Here is an 8,230-nt window from a genome sequence, read left to right as displayed (position 1 = left end):
TAAGTTTTCTTACTAACAGCTGGTATAGTGCTACGTTTTGGATTTAGGATGGAAATAATGTTGATAACACACTAATGTTTTAAGTTGTTGCTAAGCAGTCAAGGCCTTTTCTGCTCCTCACACTGCCCTGCCTGTGCATAGGCTGTGAGTACACAAAAAGTTGTAAGGAGATAGAGCTGAGACAGCTGACCCCAACTAACCAAAGGGATATTCTATACCATATGATATCATGCTCAGTATATAAAGCTGGAGAAAGAAGAAGGGAAGGAGGGGGATGTTCAGAGTTTTGGTGTTTTGTTGCGTGTGATGAAGCCCTGCTTCCCTGAAGATGGCTGAACACCTGCCTGCCAATAGGTAGTAGTGGATGAATTCCTCTGTTTGCTTTGCTTGCATGCGTGGCTTTTGCTTTACTTATTAAACTGTCTTTATCTCAACCCACAAGTTTTCCTTATTTTTCTGATTCTTCTTCCCATCCCACTTGGGGAGGGGGGGGAGAAGTGAGCGAGCGGCTGCATGGTCCTAGTTGCTGGCTGGGGTTAAACCGCGACACATCCCTAGGGATATGGCCACAGAGAAGCAGCTGTAAGTGTTGAATTCTGTTACAGCAGCCAGAGCTGAACAGGAGTCCTAAGCAAAGATCAAAAGCATTGTTTACAAACATGGGCACGTATGGGACTTAAGTGGATTTTGCCCACTGAAGTTGCGTTTTTCATTTGAGCCCAAGTTAATGACCGAGACCTAAACTTCGCTCGCTGCCTGAGCCAAACTGCTGAAGCTGAATAGTTTATTAGCATCAGAGCACAAAGGGCCCTGGCTCTCACATTGCTGTAACAATAGAATATGTTGGAGAATATTGATTTGATTAGGCTGACACTTGGTTTACCCTAGTCTAAGTGAGAGGAGAATCAAGGCCAAGGAATATGCTTCACCCTCAGAGTGCCTGTACCAGTAGCTGTGCAATTTGTAACTCGGTTGCAGAAGTAAATGATGGCACCATCTTTTCTGCCTGGAAAACAATACTCAAAATAAAGCCAGAGTTACAAAGAAGGAGCGCGTAAAGTGCAATTGTTTTGAGCGAATGCACTGATTTTTCTCAAACCAAGACAAATTGAGAATGGGCGCAAATCTTCTCAGCACTGCTAATTTCATTGCGTGTAACTTTTCATTGCTGGCAATGGAAAACTACAGTGTTTGGGGAAAGATACACATTTCCTGTTTGTAGTTTGTACACTTCAAGAGAAGTGGGCATGCCCTTCAGGAAAAGTGGTGTCCCTGAGGGCAGAGTTCTGCTACCCTATAGTAGCCTGCAGAAAAATTGTAGAAAAGTCCTACTTTCCAAAGCAACCCAGAAATGCTTTTTTTTTTTTTCCTTTTTCACCAACGAGTTGAAGGTGCTGTGAAGTCTCTGTTCTTTGGGGGGCACTGTGTACTTATAGCTAGGCTTAGTTTTGTACTGGAAAACTGCAGGTATTATGGTTTTTTTTGGAATATGGGCCACTATGTTGTTTGTTTTGCTTTTGGTAAGATAAAGCCACAATGTCCATGATTAATTCTTTCTTATTGTGGGTAAAAGGTCTCTTTACAGGAGGCTTTAGGATCCTTTTTTTTTTTGCGATTAATCTTTTTAGTATATAAATGTGCTTTGCATATATTTAGCTGGCTAAACCAAGAGAAATAAAATACCACACCTAGCAGAAATGGGCAGATACGCCACACTAAAGGGAATGGCAATGATACATAATTATATGCCTACTTTTTCATTTCTTTTGTCCAAGGTGAGGGAGTGCTGCTCTTGGAAACTTTAGACTGACCCCTACTTTCAGGGTACTGGGTATGTCTCTCTTCCCCATACTAGGGGGAATCTCTTCTTTCCCAATACCTTTATGGAAGCTGAAACTGGTACCATCTTCTTCCTGGGATTCCTTGCTTGGTTATCGTGATGTAGACTGATGGGCGACATGCTTCTTGATTCCTGCACCTTGAACAGGATCCATTGCTTTTTTCATTCATTGCTTTTGTTAGCACCCTGAAGACTCCTGATACCTTTCGGGAAGGAAAGAGAACAGAGTCCTTGCCACTCATGGGGGATTTGTGGCACTTTGAGTGTGAGGCTTGGTGCCTTGTGTTTCTTATTTGTCAGTGTAGCTCTTCTGGATGCGCTAAACATCCATGATGTGAATGGCCCTCTGGAGGGATCCACCTCTTCCCCTGAATGTACAAGAGTCCTAGAGACTGCATCCTAGTCCTTGCTACGGCATCTAAGCAGCGCTAGCTTTTTACTTCCAGCTGACTGACTTTGTACTGCACACAGCCCTGCATTTGAAGAGATGTTTGTATTCCTCTGCTCTCTTTTGTGGTAGCTTTTACACCCTCTTTGAGTGCACTGGTGGCTTTGAAGTCCTATGGACTGTGCTGTTCCAGCTGAAAAGATACTGCCTGAAACAGCATGAGTAAAATTTTCCTAAAAATTTACCCCTCTCTGTCTAACATAGAAGCAGCTTGTCTGTGCCCAGGAGGTAATCATAAGGATGACCAAATCTGCTCATGGTGTGTGGGCTTCTCCCTCACACACTCCGAAGCAATCCCCCAGGCAGACCTGCCAGCTGGGTGGCTCGCTCACAAATCTAAGCTTACTCACCTTCATGTCAGACGTGCACAGCTGTGAGCACCGCCATCTGGGCTGTATCCTTTGTATATAAGATTAGGCTGATTTCAGATGAGCTGTGGAAATGGCATAGCCATAGCATCATTTAGAAGTCATCTACTGGGGCAGGGGGAACCCACACTGTGGTCTATTTATGTTATGAGGAGGGTAAGAGAAAATGCGCAGAGCCAAAACGTGCTTTCCGCTCTGGCCTGGAGCGAGAGAGGAGGTGTGAGCTAGCCCAGGGTGCACAGCACATTTCCTGCCCGCTGCTCTCTTGTACCAAAGGAGGAAAAAAGCAAAGTCTGCTGGAGGGGGTGCACCTACCTATTGTCCTGTGTCTAGCCAGGGTACAGAGGGTAGAGAGCATAAATGTAAGTTGGTGTCCCATCTCCTCAACTGCTCCTAGTGCTGACTTTTCTCTGGGTATGCTTCTCATCCGACCCAGTCCCTAGGGCAGTCGTGTCCTTTCGGGGTCAATTAGTCCTCCCTCCTTCCTTTTCATGCAAGCAACACAGGTCCCACCTACCCTACTGTATACAACAGGGCTTCCTGCAAGATCTTGTTAGCCTGGACATCTTGTGTAATCTCAGAACATCTTTGATCATGATGTTCCACTTAGGGAGCACTTATATTCTGGAGGGGCTGAAAGTGAAGAATGATGCGGTTGTGGCTATTATTTCAGGGGTGCTTGGAGATACTCAACACCGTGTTAAATGTTCCAATATACAGTGAGGAGCAGGAGAAGTTTGTTTAATGTTACCAGGGAAGAGAGTCCTATTTCTCTTCTTAATGTCTTAAGAGTCTTAAAGGACTCTTCTTAAGACTTAGTCTTTTGATACCTCCTCCATCTCCCTACCCCTCCAGGGTAGGATCAAGGCTCTTCTCCTGCCATATGCAGCCGTGTGACCCTCCAGGGATGTATTTTGTCATTGGAAGTGTTAAAACTCACCTCACTGTCCTGCTCAGAGGCAAAGAACGGCAGTTGTACTGCATAGCTGTGAAGAGTGCTGCGAAGGGAACCAAAATGTGACATGTAAAAGTGCTACCAGTTGGGTCTGAGGATGTTCGCTAGAGCAAGAGCAGCGTTCACCTGTGGCTGCCAGGACTCAGTGGATGCTGACCCTTGCTGCTGACGGGATTATAACCTTTTGTATCTGTGACCAGCACTCCAGCGTGTCACGCTGTTGTTACTGGTACCAGGATTGGAAATAAAGACCGCTTTCTTGCCAGCAGGGTTGAGTGGCACATCTTCATTACTCTAGTGCAGAAGGAAGCCTTCCTCTTTGTATCTGTCCTTGTGATAGGGAATTGGGTTGATTAGTCCTAGCACAGACCTCTCTACTGTGGTTCTCCTAAGCAGGGCTTTGGTCTCCCAACCTAAACACAGAGCATCCCACGCTAGTCACAGCACAGGAATTCCTTTCTGAAGGTTTCTATCTTTATGCTGTGAGCACTAGGACAGGTTGACCCATTGTTAGCTTCACAGACCACCAAAAACTTAGATACTGGGGGTGTGAGGCAATGGCCAAACTGTTTGGGTACAGATGGGATGAATGGCCTTCCCCATGGTGTCTTTGATGCTCTGTATGAATCTTGCTGTGTTGTGGGAATGCGTAGGGGTGGGGAACATATTTCCTCTTTGTTTCTGAAATGGCAGCTGAAGACATGGCATGAAGACATTAAGTAATGGCCACGTGCACCATGTCAAATAAAGAGAAGAAAAATAATTTCAGGAAGCTCAGTAATAAAAAGCGACTCCATTTTGAAAAGCAAAAGGTTATTCCTCCCCAAATACCCCAAAGACTTTTTCCAGGCAGGGAGCACAGCTCTGCTGTCGCAGCTGCTTTGGGAAGAAGGCACTTGGAGGACTGGAATAATCCAAGTGGCCCCTTTGGCCACCGCTGCCTGCTGAGTCTTGAGGGCTTTGTGGTGCCAAAATGCAAGTTCTTCAGAGTGGCTGTATGCAGCAACCAGACCTGCCTCCCAGGGGATGATTTATAGCGTACTTTCTCGAGCACAGACTTACCTCAGCTTTAGATTGTAAATTCTGTAGGAAAAATTGATAAACCTGTGAGAGCCACAGTCTCGACAGAGATTTCCAGGTATGTCTAACATGATTCTTCTGCGGGAGTGACTGCAGGCTTAGGTCTCCAAGAACGCACTAACAACCCAGCATGTAGAAGCGCTTTGGCTCTTATCGCAAGCAGTCCCACCCTTGCCCTGAGTTACGGAGCTCAAGAGCTTAGCAATGAGCACTTGCAGGGCCCTCACTTACCATGATAAGGTATCAGTATTAAAATTGTGCTTGGTTTGGGGGTTTAATTTCTGCTTATACTGTTTTTTCTGCGTTATATATGCAATCATAAATCAGGAATTGGGTTATTTAGCTCCCAGAAGGGTTTCTAGCTCTGTGCTGTAACACAAAGAGTCTCTGATTGCTAAAGCAAAGGGGATAGGAAGGTGTGGCTAGAGTGGCAACCCTGGTGAAGAGGGTGAAGACTACCATGACAGTTCCTTAAATTCCTACAATTGTGGATTTAGGCATGTTATAATTATGTATTTATAGGAGGCATGTATAAGTGGCTCCTAGTCACAGGATGAAAAGGGGCACCTGCTAGAATTTAACTCTGCATTCTTCATAGCTCAGGTTTCCAGTAATATCTCCAGGAAAACTATGGCATCTGTGCCAGTTCATTGGTTTTGAAGTTTCAAGTCATGGAATTCAAAAGTTTCTCTAAGTGCAGTTCAACTCAGCAGGAAGGATGCAAGCTTTACTTTTCACGATGTCATTTCCTCAAAGAAAAGTTGGTGTTTTTTTGCAGGATTTTAATGGGGAAGTGACTTGGAACACAAAGAGTTTGGGATGCTTTGACAAGGGAGCATCAAACTTGTGGTAAGTCTTTTTCAAAAAACTCAGCTGCTTTCAGCTTTAGGTTTTGTATATCTGTTATCTCCCTGTTGCAGTGGATACCGAGATTGCAAGGGTTGATGGCGATGTGGGAACGAGAACCTGAGGGTACTTTTAACATTCTAACCATCAGCATCCCTTTAATCCCGTTTACTCCTTAGCCTGGATTCTTCAGTCTTTTTCTGTTCTGAAAATCTAGGCGGTGGTAAGATCCAGTAGAGATTTGTAATTTCTTCCTAAATAATGTCACTACCTCTTTTTATTTGGTCATTAATATATAGGTTAATAATTTCTATAGTTAATGGAATGACTGAGAACAAGGATTTTGTTCTCCCTTGTCTAGTAAATCCTGAAAAACAAAGTTATGTATATGCTGTATTACTCTTAATATTTAAAACCATCACAGCCACGTCATGGGAGATGTCTGGTGTTAGAAGTGGTTCCCAAAGGGTTGCTAAAATGAAGGGGGGGGGAAGAAAAAAGAAAGGTCCCTTACAAAAACAAACACCGCTTTTTACTTCACCTAATAAAGCTGTGAAATTTAAAATGACACTAGAATAATTAGATTGCTTGCTCTAAATCTGCATAGATTTGGCTGTCTTTGAATTTTTTTTTTTAATGCTATAAAGATTAGTTTACTGTCTGTGGACTGAATCCTTCTTGCATTACACGTGTGACTAAATCGACAGGGCCCAGTGGCCAGAAAAAAAGACCCGGAAAGGCATTAAAATAGTTTAGCCCATTCAGCTGCAAAGTCATCTTGCCCATATTTTCCCCCTAACTGGTTTTATGTATAGTATTGTCAAATATGAATCTGCAGAATATCTGGTCTGGAATCCAGTCCCCTCAGAGCAGTCAGCAGTTCTCCTGGAGCCTTTCTTAGCGGTTGGTACAAGCACGTGTTAGGATCTATGTACTGCGCTGTTTTCCTAGGCAATAATTTTCATATTGATTTTCACAGTTTCTTAATTGGTTTCTGTAGCTCATGTGTTTCCAGTATCAGTCTTTCGGTTTTTTTAAGCTGTCTGCATAATTTAGAAAGTTATCAATAGTGTGTGATCCCTAAAGCAAAACAACAAACAAACAAAAAGATAAAAATTTATCTGAGTTTACTTTATGGTATTCAAAGATCGTGAAAAATATTGGTCCTAACATGTAGATGTAGGGCTATCCTTACAGTAAAGAATTGGTTTTAATGGCTAGATACATAGCTGTATGCCTATAAACTAAACCTGCATATCCTACTAGCCCAACTTGCTAAGGATCATCATCAAAGTTTTGAATCCCTTTAAAAGTTATTTTTCAGAACACGGATATTCTATACATAACTTCTGTCATACTAGTTGAAATGGAAACGGGCTGCGAAGGCTGCCAACTCATCTTTCATGTGCCTTTCCCACTGGTGTGTCTCTTTCTGCAGAATCAAGTTTGCACAGCAGAGCATTTGTGTTGCCTTTTACATGTGGTCCTCGTTAAAAAAAAAAAATACAATGAAGTTTAGCTGTGGTGAAATTATTTATTTGATTTTTTTTTAAACTGGTGCAAAAAGTAAATATGTTTACTGTGTCCCTTTCCATTCAGTGTATTTCCTTTTTTAAGCTCCATTTGTGTTCAACAAGACAGCCTCTTTCTCCAAGATTAACATTTCTTATGATTGTTCCTGACAGAGGATTTACTTTCAGAGGCCCTGCTAAGGATAACCAAAAAAGGGCATGTAGCAAGACAGTTTTGGCAGCTTGCACGAATTTTCGGAGCTTTTTAGGTCTTGGTTTTCTGATGAGTGGCTTCCTGAGCATGCCTAGGGAATGACAGGCATCTCTGCAGGCAGGCTGAACCCACCTTGGCTTGTGCGCAGTCATTGGCTGCCTATTAGAATAAATTGAGGACAATGCATACCGCTGCCTGCCAATTGTAAACATAAGGGATATGTATTCACTTAGCATTGACTTTTGGGAGGGGCCAAGGAAAAGCCGTAGTTTTATTGAATAGGGCTGTGTGTGAGGCTGCTGGTGTGCCTTTCTTGCTGTGCTCCTGCCCAAGCAGCCAGTTATTCATTTCCTTCCTACTAGTTGAAAACTTTTCAGCCGCAGAGGTAAGGGCTTAAGATACGTATTTGTTTGGGAACGAGCTGCTCTGACTGCGTTTGCGTTACGGCTAGAGATTAAGCAGCATGCGAAATCTAACGAGCCGTGGAAATAGTGCGAAAGTGTCGGATACTATTTTTCCTCCCCTCCTCTCTTTGTGTCCCCCGTGTTCCCCCCCTCCCCGTCCTCTTTCCAGATGTTCGCGGTGAACTAAGGGAGATATCTGTGCCGGGCGGGTGGAGGGGGTGCATGCTCGCCCACCCCAGCAGACCCTAATGCGGAGGTGTGGGGGTAAGGCTCTGGGTGCAGGGCAGGATCTGTGCCGGTCCCACTCCATGTGAGATCCTGCAGTGGGTCTGTTAGTAGAGGAATAACCTATCTGTCCTTTCTTTCCTTTTTTAAAAAAAAAAAAAAATAAAAGGAATTGCAATGTAAACATTTTTAGCGTGGTAATGGCTGGTGAATTGCTTTTAATTTTGCAACCTAATACCTGAGCTTTTAGTGCAGCCTGACTGTAAAGGCAGTCTCCCGGCGTAACTGATACAGATACAGTAAAGCTCTGGTTCATGTAACTGATCTGATACTTGCTGA

General features: G+C 43.6%; 1 protein-coding gene across 6 annotated transcripts in view; it reads left to right on the top strand.

The window, feature by feature from the left end:
• The first annotated feature begins 7,435 nt into the window (after positions 1 to 7,435).
• CALD1 (caldesmon 1) overlaps positions 7,436 to 8,230 on the top strand; it is a 197,231-nt gene continuing 196,436 nt past the window's right edge. For 4 of the 6 annotated variants that reach the window (XR_010074028.1, XM_063358913.1, XM_063358887.1 and 1 more), the window contains exon 1: positions 7,436 to 7,647. The gene's annotated coding sequence lies outside the window, so the exon portion shown is untranslated. The remainder of the gene's footprint in view (positions 7,648 to 8,230) is intronic. The other 2 variants (XM_063358937.1, XM_063358929.1) reach the window with 1 other exon arrangement.

The sequence above is a fragment of the Chroicocephalus ridibundus genome, chromosome 1, assembly GCF_963924245.1.
Source record: "Chroicocephalus ridibundus chromosome 1, bChrRid1.1, whole genome shotgun sequence".
Classification (NCBI taxonomy): domain Eukaryota; kingdom Metazoa; phylum Chordata; class Aves; order Charadriiformes; family Laridae; genus Chroicocephalus; species Chroicocephalus ridibundus.
Note: the sequence above shows the minus strand (reverse complement) of the source record. Positions and strands in the feature narration are given on the sequence as shown.